The 17,196-nt window shown below is 37.5% G+C and overlaps 1 long non-coding RNA gene across 1 annotated transcript in view; it reads left to right on the top strand.

The window, feature by feature from the left end:
* LOC106505750 overlaps window positions 8,901-17,196 on the top strand; it is a 342,957-nt gene continuing 334,661 nt past the window's right edge. The window contains exon 1 of the long non-coding RNA XR_002337760.1: window positions 8,901-11,098. This is a non-coding gene — a long non-coding RNA (uncharacterized LOC106505750). The remainder of the gene's footprint in view (window positions 11,099-17,196) is intronic.

The following is a 17,196-nucleotide window of genomic DNA, read 5'->3' as shown; positions in this document are numbered from 1 at the left end:
AGGGCGTTATATAATGGGCCATTAATTATGACTACTCTCCCTCTCTCTTCCGTCTATTGGGTTTGGGGGGGGTATGAGGTTTTTTACTTGTTTTGTTTTTCTGTTATTTTAATGTTTTGTTCCAAAAGCATAATATGAAAAAAGTCAGACCTTCTTTAATAATTCACAGTGTAAATCTAATACACTGCTTTTTCTCCACCTACCCACTGCATTAGTCAACCCTTTCTGCCCAGTGTAGTCTGTGATGGGTTAAAATGTATTTGATGTAGTACTGCAGCTTTAAGTATACATGAGCTTTCATGGCCTCAGATTTTACTTTTTCCCCTGCTTCACTTGTCACACCATTAGCAATATCCCTGGGTGAGTGACTAGGGTTAAGGATTAAGTTTAAAAATCATCTTGGCGTTTTTTTCTGCTTGCATTGGTTGGACTTTGACTGAGATTTCATTAAATATTTAATTTTATTTGGTTGACTGAAGGGTAAAGTCTAAAAGAACTCCAAATGGTCTTTCATATTTACAGTTCACCTGCACTCTGCAATTCTCAAATGAAAGAATCCTGCCTTCAGACAAAAAGTTATTTCAAGAAACTTTACTATCACATGCCCTATCTCATCTGTTTTGAATTATGTTACCTATAGAACTAATCCATCAAGAGCTTTGTAAAAGCCCTGCACAGGTCTGGAGAGCGTGTCCAGTTGGATTCTAAGCTATATTTCCTCTCTAAACCTTCCCTTCATTTATAAAGCTCATGCCCCCCCCCCCGGCCCCCCTTGCTTTGCACCTCCTGAAAAAGTAACAAAGCCACCCATGGTTTTAAAATTTCTTTTCTCAGAGCAGCTAGGGCAAAAATACACAAAGACAGAAGAAAACCCCAGCAGATTTTTTCCCAAACACATTTCTGTGTAGTTGAGAAAAAGACTGCTCATGCTATGCAATTCAGTGTTCCTTTTCATTAATACTGAATAAAAGGTTTTTAGAGTTGGCTGTTTCACCCTTTTTTGAAACAGTCTTCTTTATTAAACAATCTGGAAATGTTCAACTAACCCAACCTGAATAGTAATCAGGTTCTTCCCTACCACCGCCCCCCCTTTTTTTTTTGCTTGGGTCTTCATAGTGGGAGAAGGTAAATGGTGCTGCCTCCCGAAGTGTTTTTTCCAGAGGAAATGAATTAATCTAATAAACCACTGCTAGAAGTATCCCCACTGCTCACTCTCTTGGAGAATTGCTGGGTTTTTCAGTTAGTTTTGGGGGGACTGTCAGCTGACACTCCTTTGCTCTGGTATCTTTTGTGAAACTCTCTGGTTGTACCAGGAAGATTCAAGGATTTAAAGATCATCTGTGCATCTAAAGTCACTAGGGGTTCCACTTAAATTTTCCTTCCTTTACACTTACGTTGCCATCTTATTTATAGAAGAATGCTTAGATACGTTCAGCCAGCTCAGGAGGGTTCTAGAGGAGTATGAGTACAGTTACTTGAAAGTCCATCAAGTGGAGGAGGATTTAACATATTTGATATATAGCTCTGAGTGATAGTACCAGGATAAGCAGGTAAAAAAAACATCAGGAGGCAAACATTTTCCTCAGAATATATTCTGCAGGTCTGTGGAATGCTGATGGGTACTGGGGTTGGTGTGTAGAAGATTTCAGAATTAAACGAAATTAGAAAATACTGCTAACGCTGTTAAACACCAAAGTTAATGAGTGTAGTAAATATCTAAAAGGAGCATATAGTATGTGCTTATTTGACCATGGAATGTTTTTCATGAAGCAAGTTAAAGAACAGATGCTCTTCACTTAAGGACCAAGAAAGTGCTCTTCTGCCTAACGTGAGAATAAATTTTACTATTATAAGTTAGAAGCTTTAGATGTGAGTCCTAGAACAGGGCATTCATGATGGTTTTTAAACACTTGTCAGCATACCCCTTGCAGAACATTTCCAAAAGGTTATCTTTCAGATGTGTCATTCCGAAGTTGCACACAGCATTGCAAATAACTATTACATTAACTGCACTATGAAATTAATAATTGTGCTGATTTCACTGCTAAACATTTGGGGCTTACTCTATTTACTAAATGGTAAAAGATTGGTTCAAAAATATATATTATTTTGTTAGAAAGTGGCTATTATGGTGATGACATTGTGGTGACTCATTTTAGTCTGAAATTTCAAAGACTGGAGGAGTTTGTATTATTAAGATCCATAGGAGTTGAAACTAAGTAACATAGTATATTTAAAACTAGGCTCTTTCTAGCCACATATAAAGGACATTTAGAATGGGGGAAAGAATGTGAAAAATTCATGTTTTACAGCAAAGACATTTTACCTCTTCTTGTGAGTAAATCTAATCCAAAGTACTTAACTCTGCCTCAATAACTGGTGGGGAAAACTAAGTTTTAACCAGCAGTGAGTACCATGAAGTTTCTGTGGTTGTGAACAATAGAACAAATATGCTCATAGAGTGCAAGTGGATATATGATAGGTCACATAGAGATAGCAATCATGTTTAATTCAATTATAAGCAATTTGGACTGTCTCTTGGCTATTACTAAAAAAAGACCTTGTTTTTTTAAGAACAGTTTTAGGTTTATGACAAAATTGAGACAGCAGTACAAAGATTTATATCCCCGTTTCAGCATATGCCTAGCTTCTTTTGTTATCAATATCCCTTATTAGAATGATACATTTTACATTGACAGATTAATATCACCCAAAGTACATTATTTACCTTAGGGTTCACTCTTGATACATTCTATAGGCTTGAATAAGTGTATAGTGACACATATCCATCATTATAATGTCACACAGAGTATTTTCACTGCCCTAAAAACCCTCTTCTTTGCACCCCGCTCCCTGGCAACCACTGATCCTTTTTATTTTCTCCATAGTTTTGCCTTTTCCACAATGTCATATAGTTAGAATCATACAGCAGGTAGCCTTTTCAGATTGGCTCCTTTCACAGAGTAACGTGCATTTAAGTTTCCTTCATGGGCTGATAGCTCATTTCTTTTTAATGCTCAATAGTAGTCCATTGTCCGTGTGTACCACAGTTTCTTTATCTAACTGAAGAACATCTTGGTTGCTTCTAGGTTTAGGCACTAATTAATAAAGTTGCTATAAATATCCATGTGCAGTTTTTTTTTTAGTGTGTGTGGACATACATTTTCAACTCCTTTGGGTAAATAATTGTTGGATTGTATAGTAAGAGTATGTTTAGTTTTTAAAGAAACCTCTAAATTGTCTTCCAAAATGGCTGTTCTATTTTACATTCTCACCAGCAATGTATGAGAGTTCCTGTTTCTCCACATCCTTGCTAGCATTTGGTGTTGTCAGTGTTCTGGATTTTGGCTGTTTCAACAGGTGTGTTTTGCTATTATTTTAATTTTCATCTCCCTGATGACATGCAAACATAAGCATATTTTCATTTGATGATTTGGTATCTGTATTTCTTCTTTGGTGAAGTGTCTTTTAAGGTCTTCGGCCAATTTTTTAAAGTAAATCTTTTTTTTTTTCTTTTCAGGGCTGCACCTGTGGCATATAGAAGTTCCCAGCCCATGGGTCGAATTGGAGCTGCTGTCAGCCTATGCCACAGCCACAGCAGTGTGGGATCCAAGCCACATCTGTGACCTACACCACAGCTCACAGCAACACTGGATCCTCAACCCACTGAGCAAGGCCGGGGATTGAACCCGTATCCTCATGTGTACTTGTTGGGTTCATAACCTGCTGAGCCGCAGCAGACACTTCAAATCATTTTTTTTTTATTGTTAAGTTTAAAATTTTCTTTGTATATTTTGGATAACAGCTATTTATCAGATGTATCTTTTACAAATATTTTTTTCCCAGTCCGTGTCTTGCGTTCTCATTTTCTTGCTACTGTCTTTTGCAGAGCAGAAGTTTTAATTTTAATGAAGTTCAAATTATAGATTATTTTTTCATGGATCATATCTTTGACATTGTCTCTAAAAAGTCATTGCCATACCCAAGGTCATCTAGGTTTTCTTCTATGTTATCTTCTTGGAGTTTTATGGTATTGTGTTTTACATTTAGGTCTATGATAGCTTTTGAGTTAATTTTTTGTGAAGGGTGTAAGATCTGTGTCCAATGTAATTTTTTTTTGCATTTTTATGTCCAGTTGTTACAGCACCATTTATTGAAAGCTCTTACATTTTAAGGATAGAAGCAATCTCTGCATATTCAGAGGAAAGTGACCAAGATAGTGAAGGGACTTTAAATTGTGCTTTAGGGAAATAAACTTAAATTTCATGCAGTGCTGAAATTTGAGAAGAGAAAATCATCATGGGATATAATGCCTGTTTTGTTTTGTTTTTTCCAGCTTGAATGTTTTCATTTTCATTTGCTTTTCTGATATATTTGCTTTTTTAAAAAATGTTCTTATTGAAGTATAATTGATTTGTGTTAATTCTGCTGTATAGTGATTCATATACATGTTATCATCTATATTTAACAATATTTGAAGTATATATCATTAATTTTCATATTCTTTTCCATTATCATTTATCACAGAGTATTTAATATAGTTTCCTGTGCTACACAGTAGGACCTTGTTGTTTATTCATTCTACATATAACAGTTTGCATCTGTTAATCTTAAACTCCCAATTCATCCATCCTTCATCTCTTCTCCCCCTTGGCAACCACATGTCTGTTCTCTATGTCTATGAGTCTGTTTTGTAGATAAGAGCATTTGCATTATATTTTAGATTACACATACAAGTGATACCATATGGTATTTGTCTTTCTCTTTCTGGCTTACTTCACTTACTAAGATAACCTCTAGGTCTATCCATATTGCTGCAAATGGCATAATTTCATTCTTTTTTATGGCTGAGTAGTATTCCATTGTATATATCACATCTTCTTTATCTATTTGTCTGTCAGTGGACATATAGGTCGTTTTCGTGTCTTGGCTGTTGTGAATAGTGCTGCTATGAACATAAGGGTACATGCATCTTTTTGAATTGTAGTTTTGTCTGGATAGATGACCAGGAGTGGGATTGCTGGATCATATGGAAACTCTATGTTTAGGTTTTTGAGAAAACTCCAAATTGCCTTCCTCAGCGGCCATACAAATTTACCTTCCCACCAACAGTGTAGGAGGGTTCTCTTTTCTCCACACCCTTTCCAGCATTAGTAGACGCTTTAATGATGGCTATTCTGACTGGTGCGAGGTGGTATCTCATTATAGTTTTGATTTGCATTTCTCTAATAATTAGGGATTTTGAACATCTTCTCATGTGCCTGTTGGTCATCTATACGTCTTTGGAGAAATGTCTATTTAGATCTTTACCCATTATTTTGATTGGGTTGTATGAGCTATTTGTATATTTTGGAAATTAAGCTCTTGTTGTTTACATCCATAATGCCTGTCTTTGAGGGACTATCAGATGTATGAATGACTACTTTTGGTCTCAATGGGTGGAATTTGACTAGTAGGTAGAAGCTCTTTTTCAAAATTTTCCAAAGGCCAAAGATTTCCAGAAATGGAATGCATTGGCACAAGGGGGACTGAATTCCCTATTTATCAGGTTCCTCCATGGTATGTAGTTCAGCCTTGGGAAGTAAAAGGACTATAATATCCAAAACATCTAATTTTGATATTCTGTGGGAATTTCTGTTGAGGCTTAGTGGAAACCAATCTGACTAGTATTCATAAGTCAGCAGGTTCAATCCCTGGCCCTACTCAGTGGGTTAAGGATCCGGCGTTGCTGTGAGCTGTGGGGTAGGTTGCAGACGTGGCTCTGATCTGGTGTTGTTGTGGCTGTAGTGTAGGCCTGCAGCTGTAGCTCTGATTCGCACCCTAGCCTGAGAATTTCCATGCCACAAGTGCAGCCCTAAAAAAAAGGGTTTTTTTGGATATTCCAGGTTTTTAAGTCTGGCATAGATCCACCAAACACTCCTTGCAAATGAAGAAGAAAGGTAGCAAAAATTAGCTGTATTTTAGAGTTACTTAGAAATAATACTGGGTAACAAACAAAAAATAATCACTGCGGCAGGTATATGAGATTATTCTTGGGGATGGTCTGATTTTGCTGTGGATCTTACCAGAAGGCTATTTGCCCACTTTATAGCTGTACTCTAACCCATAGCTTTGGATAAGCTTGGAGATAAATGTGTTTAGACCTTTTGGGGCATGTGAGACAGGGTCTGGAAGTGCAAACCAGAAAACTGCTCAGCTGTCCAGCCACATGTCTTGGCATCCTGGTGTCCTCTGCATATGATGTCAGGATATCATAGCCTGGAATAACTTAATAAGTCCTTCAATTTTTTTTTAAACCAAGTACATTATAAGCATCTGTTATATGCCAGGCAGACACTATACTGAAGTTGATCATGTTTCATAGAGTTATATAGAGGACATTTTTCACTTACTATTTCTTTGAAGCTAATTTTAAATTCAGTATAACAAAGATTTTTTTTTTTTTATTCACTGACTATTTTAACACTAAGGATTTTGTTCCTTCAGCTGAGGAATTTCCATAGATCCCTGATATATTTGTGAGGGAAAGAGGGCAGGAAAACATATGTCTAGTCCTAGTTGGGAACATAGAGATAAGACTGATTTTTATTGAATTGGATGTATTCATTTTTAGTCACATACAATAAATATTATGATTGAAAACCAAACTATTTGCTAATGTTTTGCAGTGTGGAAGGATGGCTAATTAATCATTCTCTGTGCTTAAGATAAGCATAGTTTGCATATTCATCACAGGCCATGAGTGACACTCCAAAGAGGTTGAAGCTAAGGTTGAAAAACCTGTTGACTGTTATGGAATCAAGTGTCTCTTGGGTGAGCATCGGAGTGATAATAAATTCATTAGTTTACACAAAATTTAATTTCAGGATATTGTCTTTTCAAATATGTTTTTCCCTTTGTTCTCTCCCTTGCTCCTTCCTGTCTTCTTTATAATTAAAATTAGTATCAACCAATATTTCTCTATTTTTTGAATTATTTTCCAGAAAGTTCAGAACTAAATTTAATACTCAGTTATATAAGTCACTCATTCATAATTCCTAGTTCACTGTTCTCTCATCTTTTTAATGATTAGTGATTTTTTTTTTTTGTCTTTTGTCTTTTTGTTGTTATTGTTGCTATTTCTTGGGCCGCTCCCGCGGCATATGGAGGTTCCCAGGCTAGGGGTTGAATCGGAGCTGTAGCCACTGGCCTACGCCAGAGCCACAGCAACGCGGGATCCGAGCCGCGTCTGCAACCTACACCACAGCTCACGGCAACACCGGATCGTTAACCCACTGAGCAAGGGCAGGGACCGAACCCGCAACCTCATGGGTCCTAGTCGGATTCGTTAACCACTGCGCCACGACGGGAACTCCTGATTAGTGATTGTTATTTCAAGTTTATTTCAGCTATTTGGCTTCATATACATCTTTATATATTTCTTCAAATTGTTTTTAGAAATGGGCAGAATCTACATGTTATGTAAATGGTATATAACCCACATTTTCTGGCATATAAAAATTAAGACTGGAAGGCACCGTTAATAGTTTTAACTGTTTGCATTTCACAAGTATTTCTGAACATCTTAAGCTATGAGTTTCACACCAGAGAGTCAAGATCTATCAGAAGGAGACAACTAGTATGAAAATACTAAACATGACAAAACAAGGATAGGTTCCACCTGCTAGTGTTTTCATATTAAGTAGGCTTTTCCTCTATTGGGAGAATTTTTCCAAAATATTCTCTTTGCCAATCTCCTTTGCCACCATAATAGGCAGAAATAATTATATAATTGTACGTGGGGCTCCAAATTCAGAGACCTATTACATTCTTCACAGGGCTGGAGATATTAGAGGGGGTATACGGATTATGAGAGAGAACTGATGTCTGTGTCAACCAGGCAGAGGCTGGCTCAATGGGTGCAGCAGATGCAGTGGTCCATTGAGGGCTGATGGAATAAACCAGTCAAAGCTTTATTACCGGAGAAGTCATCAGGCTGGGCTAGAGAGATCCAGCAGGTGTTCTAGAGTATTGGTATCAAACTTGGCTGCACATCAGAATCACCTGGAAAGCTTTAGAAACTACTGAAGCCTTGATAAGTGTGCATAGGTCATTTTTTGGGGGGGGGGGCGGCTGGAGGGAAGTATAGAGGGCTTTTTCTGCAGCAGAAATGTCTAAAGCATCACTGGCCTCTGGAAGAGGTGAGGTTGCTTTTCAAAAGACTGAGTAGTGGACGGAAGCTGGGCTTTTTTTCTTTAGAAAGATACTGGTGACTAATCCTCATGTATCTGCTCTAGGTAACTTCTATTTTTGTTTGAACAATGTCACCTCTTTAAGGGTGGCCTCTGATTTATCCCTCGGGGACAGATATTGTGCTCATAGAAGGAACAAATGTGATTACTTATTTCAAATGACACTTTCACAATCAATACATATGAAACACTTGTGATGAAACAAGCAGGACCTAAAACTGATGGCCTAGTTTTGAATGTTTTCTCCACTGCTTACTAGCAGTGTCTCTGGGTAAGTTAGTTAACCTCTTCATCTGTAGAATGCATGTATTTGTAATGCCAACCTCTTAGGCTTTTAGTGTAACTATGAAATGATATAATAATATAGGTAAACAATGTGGAAGATGGCTTGAGATATAGTAAACACTAGGCCATTAGGTCTCAAAGTGTGTTTCCTCCACCAGAAGCATCAGCATCACCTAGGAACTTAGATATGGAAATTATCTGTTCTCACTACTGATTTACTGATTCAGAAACTCTGGGGGATGGCTCTAGGCAGTGTGTGCTTTAACAAGACCTTCAAGAGATTCTGATGTTGACCAAAGTTTGAGAGCCATTGTGTTAAAAATTACTTGTGATTATTTAATAATAATAATAATTAATTATTATTAATTCCCACTAGCACACATTTCAAATAACAAACTCACTCTGGCAGTTATTACATTATCTAAAAAGAAATATCCTCTTCCAACTAATTAAATGAATTACATTCAAGTAGTCAAATTTTTCTCCTTGATTCACAATTCAAACAATAACTTTAAAAGGACTTATTTATAATTATCACCTCCATCACTGAAACATCCTACAAAATTTTCCAGGAGAAAAATTTTCAGCATTGCTCTGGGATACAGATCTGGAAAATCTTCAGAATGAGGGTAACTGTCTCAGATTGTGAGGGGATAGGCCTGACTAGAGCCGTCCAAATTGTGATGAGTCAGGCTGGCCAGGTGGGAAGGCCCATTTATGAAAGACCTTAAAAGTCAGTAAAATTAAACTGGATCTAATAAAAATTGATAGGGACCATTGATCTTTTTTTTGAGTGTAGGAGTGATGCAGTGAATAGAAAGTGGAAATGTTGAATTGTAGTGGGGAGGTCTGGGTACCCCTGGCCAGTGTCCTCATGTTGGATATGCTCTGAGGAATGTGGGAATTCCAGAAGTCTTAGAATATAGTGATGGGGAGAGGGGAGGGAAAACTCACTGGCCTCTGCCAGTGAGTATGTTTCAAATTACAGTACAAGCAGTAACAGGATCAGGCCCAGGAACTTCATCCAGTGGGGGCTGTGGAGCTGTAGAGTTTCCTGAAGGTAGGCTAGCAATTGCCCTGTATTTCCAGGTGATCTTTCTTCATTAGCTAGTGAGTGCAGGCGGGCTAATGAGACAAAACAAGTCACCTGGACCCCTTCAACTCTTCTGAGATTGGGAGGGAAACTTCAGTGCAGAAGCATGTATTTTCCAGGATTTGAGGGAACTGTACTAGATATGGACCTTAAGGCCAACAATTGATCTATGCTTTAGTGCCCCAATCTGAGTGTGTGTGAGACACTCTGGGAATGGATTCTTTTCTCAGGAAAGGCTGGGATTTCTGTATACTAGAGCCTTCCTTACCCTAAGTGGGAACCAGGTTGACTTCCAACTCTTAGGTGTCTACGTTCTCAGTCAGTTGCCCCCCCGCCCCCCCGGAGGGGGGGCCTGCAGCTGTTGGGTATTGGGTGTTGAGTGTCACAGAACTTAGTTTTTTTTGCAAGAGTCAATGTAGCATGAAAGTTTTTCCCCTGGGGTAGATTTTGTAATGGGGTGGGGAAGTAGACTGAGAATTTCTTGCAAATGCTTACTTCAGTAAACGGAGAACACTGTTACCATACATTTGTGGGAGGATTTGAGCATTAGACACTAAATAAAATGGGAAGTCATTTGATTATGCTTAAAGTTGTCTTGATTTAGTGTGCACTGAGGTTTTGATAGGTGGCGTTGTCCAAGGTCACCAGATTGTTTCTACCTATGAATTTCATTCTCAAACAGAAAACCATCAGCAAGCAGGGATACTGGAGATCTCTCTCATGCTCTCTCTCTCCCTCCTTCTATCTCCATCTCTCTCTCGCCATTCTGTTTAGACAATATTTGTGGATGAAGATACTTCAATTGTCATATAAATTATTCCTCTTTGAAGCTCTAGTCTTTAGAAGCCTATTAAAAAAACAGCATGTGATTCTTTAAATGATACTTGAAGTTAGTTTTAGTTAAAAAAAAAGTTTCAATGAAACAGGGGTGTGTCTGAATACAGTGCTGGTTCAATGGTTTTCCACTGGCCAAGTTATTACTTACTGACCCTTTTGAGCCCAATGCCAACAGAAGTCCTGACTGGTGTCGCTGCTCCCGCCAAGAGAACAAGCCCATGTTCACTTCTGAGGCAAGGCAAAGCCTTCTTCTTTGATCAGAGAATGGAGAGGGGGAAGCTTGGCTCTAGGGCACACACTTAACCCAAAGCCCAAAGGCTGAGCTGCCATATTGCGACCTCCTCAGCCGCAGGGTGTAAGGGTCATGTAGGGGCCGAGTTCTTATTGCGCAGGTGCAGGCATAGGCGCAGGCGCAGCTGGGCTGCTCCTGGCTCTAGTTGAAGTGCCTGGCGGGTGAAGCGTCGCTACACGGGGCTGCCGCCATGTTGTATTGAGGTGTGGAGCCAGAGCTTCGGCCTGCGATCCTGGGAGCTGAGGTCTATGCAGCGGGTTCACTGGAGAAACTCTGGTCTGAAATGCCAGGTGGAAGCCCTCTGCCCGAGGTACCTTGCGAATGAGTGGAACTAGAGGAAGCACAAAGGAAAAAGAAAAGGTTAGACTTTATTACCCAGATTTATTTTTATTTCCCAGGAATTGTTTTGTTTTGTTTTGTTTTTTGGCTGCAGTCAGACCTTGGGGGAAGTTCCCGGCCAGGGATTAAACCTGCATCATACTTGTGGCAACGCAGGATCCTTAACCCATTGCACCATAGGGGGACTTCCATTTCCTAGGAATTGCTAATGGACTTTGATGTGACAAGGTTCTCCTGGCCTTTTTGTCTAGCAGCTCCCACCTACTGAGATAAGCATCAGGATCCATTGATGCAGAGGTACAATGTGGAGGTGGAAACCCCCTTTCAAGAAGATAATGAAAGGATCAAGATGGGCATTTAGTTTTTTTTTTTTTTTCTTTTCCCCCCTGATTCATTCTTCTTAGTATTATAATAGCTGAAACGTCACCCTTACAGTTCAGGAAAGTCAGAATGTTACAAGTGAGAGAGGATATTAAGAAAGAGAATATAGAGTCACCAGGAAGAAAAAAAGCAACTGGTTGCTCTGGGGCACTGGGGCGGGGCGGGGCGTGTGTGTGTGTGTGTGTGTGTGTGTGTGTGTGTGTGTGGAGGGTGGAATACAGAGTGAGAGAAAGGGAGAGCAGAGATCGCGACAGCATGTATGTGCATAGGGGGCCTCATGCATTAAACATTTTACAAAGTGTAGGCACAGCTGGTGCCCGGACAGTGAGTCATGTGATCCCTGAAACATCAAATAATCCTTCTCTTTCATCTACTTTGTAATTATGGCCTGTCAGATTTCCTTCTGGTATTTGTTTTAAAAATAAATACCCAGCCAGAGAGATGTAACCCTTTCCATGCCTGTTCCATTTGCATTACTGACGCAAATGTCACCCTGAGCTGTTGAAACCTGCTTATGTGGCTTTATATTCTATAACCTTTCATTTCACATAGGTCAACACTTGGCTTCTAAATGGTAGTAAATTTCAGGCACTACTGATTCAGGCTAGGCAGCTAGAGGTGAAAGGGTTCATCTCTCTGGAATTTTTGTGGAATAGCCAGTCACTCAGGAAGCAATTTTGAATATTCTATACAAAGCAAAAAGATTAATGCTGTTGCTGAGGTGACATAAAGGAGATGCATCTGCTTTGTAAAACTAGTAGCTTTTTCAGTGTCTCATTCTTGTAATGGAGGTTGCTCTGGGTTGTTGGCTATGTCCTATGGTCTTTTGGAATCTTGGCCTATGGACAGGTAAACGTGTTAGTCTTGTCATCATTATTTTGAATGTTTTCAATCATTATTTGAATGGAGGAACATCAGTCCATTAAGTTTAACTTCTCCTATCAAAGCCTCAGTTGAAGGTTCTTAAGTTTATCACTATTCCATATCTGCTATTTAGTACCTGCCTAGCATTCCTTGACATGTATCATCAATCTAATTCTAGGAAAAATGTGAATTATAGTTTATGCCTCCAACCATCTTTTTCTCTTTGCAGATAGTCTCTAATATTTAAGATTCAGAGTAGCTTGGACACATAAGTCTTCCTGGCCATGTGGCAGTCTAAAATTAAACTTTGAATTTCTTTAGGAAGGAGTCTACTTTGTCTAAATCCTTCTATTTCATGACACTTTGGTCCTGTTTTCATTATTTTATTTTAATTTTTTTGTCTTTTTAAAATTTTATTTTTATTATTTGACAACATCCATTCATGATCAAAACTCTTACCAAAATGGGTATAGAGGGAACATACCTTAACATAATCAAAGCCATTTTTTTTTGTCTTTTTGTCTTTTAGGGCCGCATTGGTGGCATATGGAGTTCCCAGGCTAGAGTCTAATCTACGCCAGGGCCAGGGCCAGGGCCACAGCAACGTGGGTTCTGAGCCGTGTCTGCGACCTATACCACAGCTTATGGCAACGCCATATCCTTAACCCACTGAGTAAGGCTAGGGATCAAATCCCTAGCGTGTTGGGTTCATTAACCACTGAGCCATGATGGGAACTCCCTGTTTTCATTTTAAAACTACTTACCACCTCCTAAGAAGAAAGGAAAGAAACTTTTGAGGATAAGCTAGCTCTCAGCTGAAGGATATCTCCTAAATGGAAGCCTGAATCCAATGAAATGAAAAAAGTAGAAGCTATATGACTGGCTTTTTTTTTATGCCACAAACGCTCATGCCCTTACAAAACTTGGCAGAATTTTGACTGAAACCATTAAAAAATTACAGAATGTATTTTCTATGCCAATTGATATGCTAATTGAGAGCATTTTCAACAATGTGAAATTTATAGAACAGTTAATTATTATCCTCACTTTATAGAGATAGGAAAGATTAAGTGAATTACCCAAGGTCGTATGGCAGCTACATGGCAAAGCTGGGTCAGAAACCTATTTCCTCTGACTACATGTCAAGTTCTCATTTTGCATGTATAATAAGATAACATAGGTCAATGTCTTGGTACTTAGCTCCCTCTGCTTCCTCCTCTCCTGTTCCACATGCCAATTCTTCTCCCACCTGTTTCCTTCTTTAGGTCACAGTATAGTTACACTGTTGAATGACACTTCTTTTTTTAAAAAAGTAACATTTATTTATTTTACTAAAGTATCATTGATTTACAGTGTTGTGCCGATTTCAATGAATGACATTTCTTTAGGGAATTCTTAGCTTTCCCAGACAAAGGAGTTCTTCTGTTATATACTCTGTTTATCCCTGCACTTTTCTTTCAGAATGTATATCACAACTAATAATTATTTGTGCAATTATTTTTTAAAGTTTCTTTTCCATCCCAGACTTTATAGTCCATGAGAACATTAATTCTTTCTTTCTTTTTTATCATATCTCTTGCTCTTGGCAGAGGCAGCATACATAAAAGCAGCTCAAAACCTATTTGTTAAATGAATGAATGAATAAATAGCACTGATTGGTAGTAGTGTTATATTTATTGTTTTTGATAATTGAATATCATGCCTTATATGGATATTCAGTGAGGTAACTGAAGAGTCTGTCAGAATAACAGGGCAACAGAGTAAGTGCCAGTGTTAGTGATTTCTGAGCACAGCCCGAGGTTAAGGTGATGGCACAAAGAAGGATGACATGTCCAAAGTGGAGTCAGAAGGGCAGGATGTGGGGAGAGCAAGTTAGCAAATGCTTTGCCTTTAAACCTACCTGCCAATCAGTTCTCAAGAACTTCTGAAAAGGAATAGCCTTTCAACATATACCTTTGATTTAAGGGAAAGTATTGATTCCTCTCTAAGCTTAGTATGTTAATAAAAAGAAAGATTTAGAGGCAATTTCAGTTATATAGCTTTTTCTCCAACTCTTTTCCAGTTTATCCATTGTTTTTCTGTGCTAATTTTGGCTTTCAACATTCTAAATCAGAATTTATATTTGAGACAATGTCTTTATGTCTTATGAGCTTTCTCTTTCATTTCTATGTTAGGTTTAGGGAAAGATTTTATTTCTCCCTCTAGGTTTTTCTGCTTCAAGTCATGAGAGGTAACTCCAATTCTATTTTTATCAGGTCCCTTTCATAGTATATCAACTCTGTGGTTTTTGCAAGGTCTAAGGCATAGATAATATAATCTGACCCAAACTGCCTCTCATTGATTAGTCTGATTTGTGGATTGAAGCTTTGTATGAGAGATATTAAGAATGTCAATTTTTAGAACATTCAGGCTAGCTAAAACAACTATTGTAGCAGTGTTTTTAATCCATTCTGGAGTTGTGCCCAGTGAATATTCAGTGCTATGACAAAATAATAAAATATTTTAAACCAAGGAAATCTGATTTTACTGCACCCAAACCTATTTAAAATAATAAAAAGACAGCAGAAACAATTTCTTTTTCTGTATAATAGAAAATTATGGTTGTAAGAAAGTATGATTAAGGTAGCCAAATGGATAATAGGAAATGCAGGCACATAAATGGCTGGTAAACACAAGGAGCAAGTAATTAAAGCTGAAAAACAATTATCCTACTCATTCAAAGAAGACTTAGGTAACTTGTGGAAATACACGAAATACAATAGATTGAAAAATAAAAGAAGCATTTAGGACCAACAAGAGTTTTTTTAAAGTTGTTTAAGTAGCAATGTATTTTAAAATTTTTGAATAGCAGAACTAAATTTTTACTTAGATGGAGTCAAGTTTTTTCAGGTGCAGTGAAAGAAATATATCAGTATATACTTGATTTAAAAATAGCCTATTTAGGAAGGATTTGCCCGTGCAAACAGGGTAAGCTTTTCTTTTTCCTTCTCTTATAGAGACAGTGGATCACTGGTTCTGTTTTAAGAACTATTAGGAAAAAGAGTAAATGAGCTGAAAAATCTTTTATTATAAAAATATAGAGATGGAGAGTGCAGAAAGGCCAGCCCAGTCCCTCCTCATTCTGCCCTTCCCACTAAAATGGTATTCAGATCTGTTTCTGGAAATCGTTGATGCTGAAGTAAGAAACAGAGAAGTAGAGGATATGTTCCATTTGAAATTTATTTCCCTTTTTTTGTTTCATAATATTTTTTAATTTAAAAATTTAGACAAATGCAAAAATCATGTATGGACCATCACAAGCAGGGTACAGAAAAGTTCCCTTGTCCTGCCAAATGCCCTCCTGCTGTACCAAGTATTAAAACCCTTTAGAATATTTAAAACCATGTTTTAAAGGGTTTTTTTGAACATAAATTTTCAGCTTTCTTGTGTAAATGTTAGGACTGGTATTTTGAGTCATATAGTATGTTTATCTTTATGAAAAACTGCCAAATTGTTTTCTTCAATAGCTATACCATTTTGCTTGCATTCCCACTAGCAATGTGTCAGTTCTAGTTGCTCCACCAAAAACAAACAAACAAACAATTATCTTAGGAATGTAGTAATCTTTTTTGTGATTTTACTTTGCGTTTCCCTACTGTCTAATGTCTTTTCATTTGCTTTTTTGTTTGTACATCTTCTTTTGTGAAATATTGATATTTTTTATTTTCTTGTTGAGTTTCAAGTGCTTTTTATATATTCCCAATTCCATTATTAGGTATGTGATATGCAGATATTTTCTCCCAATGTGTACCTTCTATTTTCATTCTCTTAATAGTATCTTTAACCAAACAAAAAGTTTTTAGCTTTGATGAATATTAATTCATTAGGGTTATTTTTTTTTTTTTTTATGGATCATGTTTTTGTATTGTGTCTAAAAGCTCAGTGTAACTCAAGATCAGAAGGATTTTTTTCCTGTGTTTTCTTCATAAGTGTTAGAGTTTTCTGGTTGACATTTAGGTCTAGGATGCATTTTGAGTTAATTTTTGTGTGAAGTGTGAGATATAGGTTGATCCCTTTTTTAAAAAAATATAGGAGTTCCCATTGTGGCACAGCAGAAACAAATCTACTAGGAACCATGAGGTTGTGGGTTCAATCCCTGCCCTCACTCAGTGGGTTAAGGATCCGGCGTTGCCATGAGCTGTGGTGTAGGTCACTGACACAGCTCTGATCTGGTGTTGCTTTGGCTCTGGCGTAGGCTGGCAGCTGTAGCTCCAATTAGACCCCTAGCGTGGGAACCTCCATATGCTGCAGATGCAGCCCTAACAAGACAGTGTATATATATATGTTGATTGTTCCAGCAGCATTTGTTGTAAAGATTATTCTTTCTTCATTGAATTTTTCTTTGCATCTTTTAAAAATCAATTGATAGAATTCATTAGTAAAAGCATTTTGATCTGGAGTTTTGTCAGGAGGATTTTAATTACAGATTCAATTTCTTTAGTAGATAGAAGAATACTCAGGTTATTTATTTCTTTTTGAGTAGGTGTTGGGTCATTTGAATCTTTCAAAGAATTGCTTGATTTTATTAATGTTATTAAATTTATATCTGTGGAGTCATTTTTATTATTCCTTTTTTTCCTTTTAATGTCCCTGAGGTTTATGGTGATATATCCTCTTTTTTTTCGTGATATAAATATCTTTTAAAAAAAGTTGATCTGTCCGGCTAGATGTTTATCAATTGTATTGATTACTTTATAGAACCAACTTTAGTTTCATTAGTTTTGTTTTCTTTTTCCACTTTTACTGGTTTATGATATTGTAATTATTTTCTTCTACTTGCTTGGGGTTTAGTTTGCTCTTATTTTCTAATTTATTTAGTGGAAATGTACCTTATT

Source organism: Sus scrofa, chromosome 13 (assembly GCF_000003025.6).
Source record: "Sus scrofa isolate TJ Tabasco breed Duroc chromosome 13, Sscrofa11.1, whole genome shotgun sequence".
Taxonomy (NCBI): Eukaryota; Metazoa; Chordata; class Mammalia; order Artiodactyla; family Suidae; genus Sus; species Sus scrofa.
This window is presented reverse-complemented; position numbering and strand designations above follow the sequence as displayed.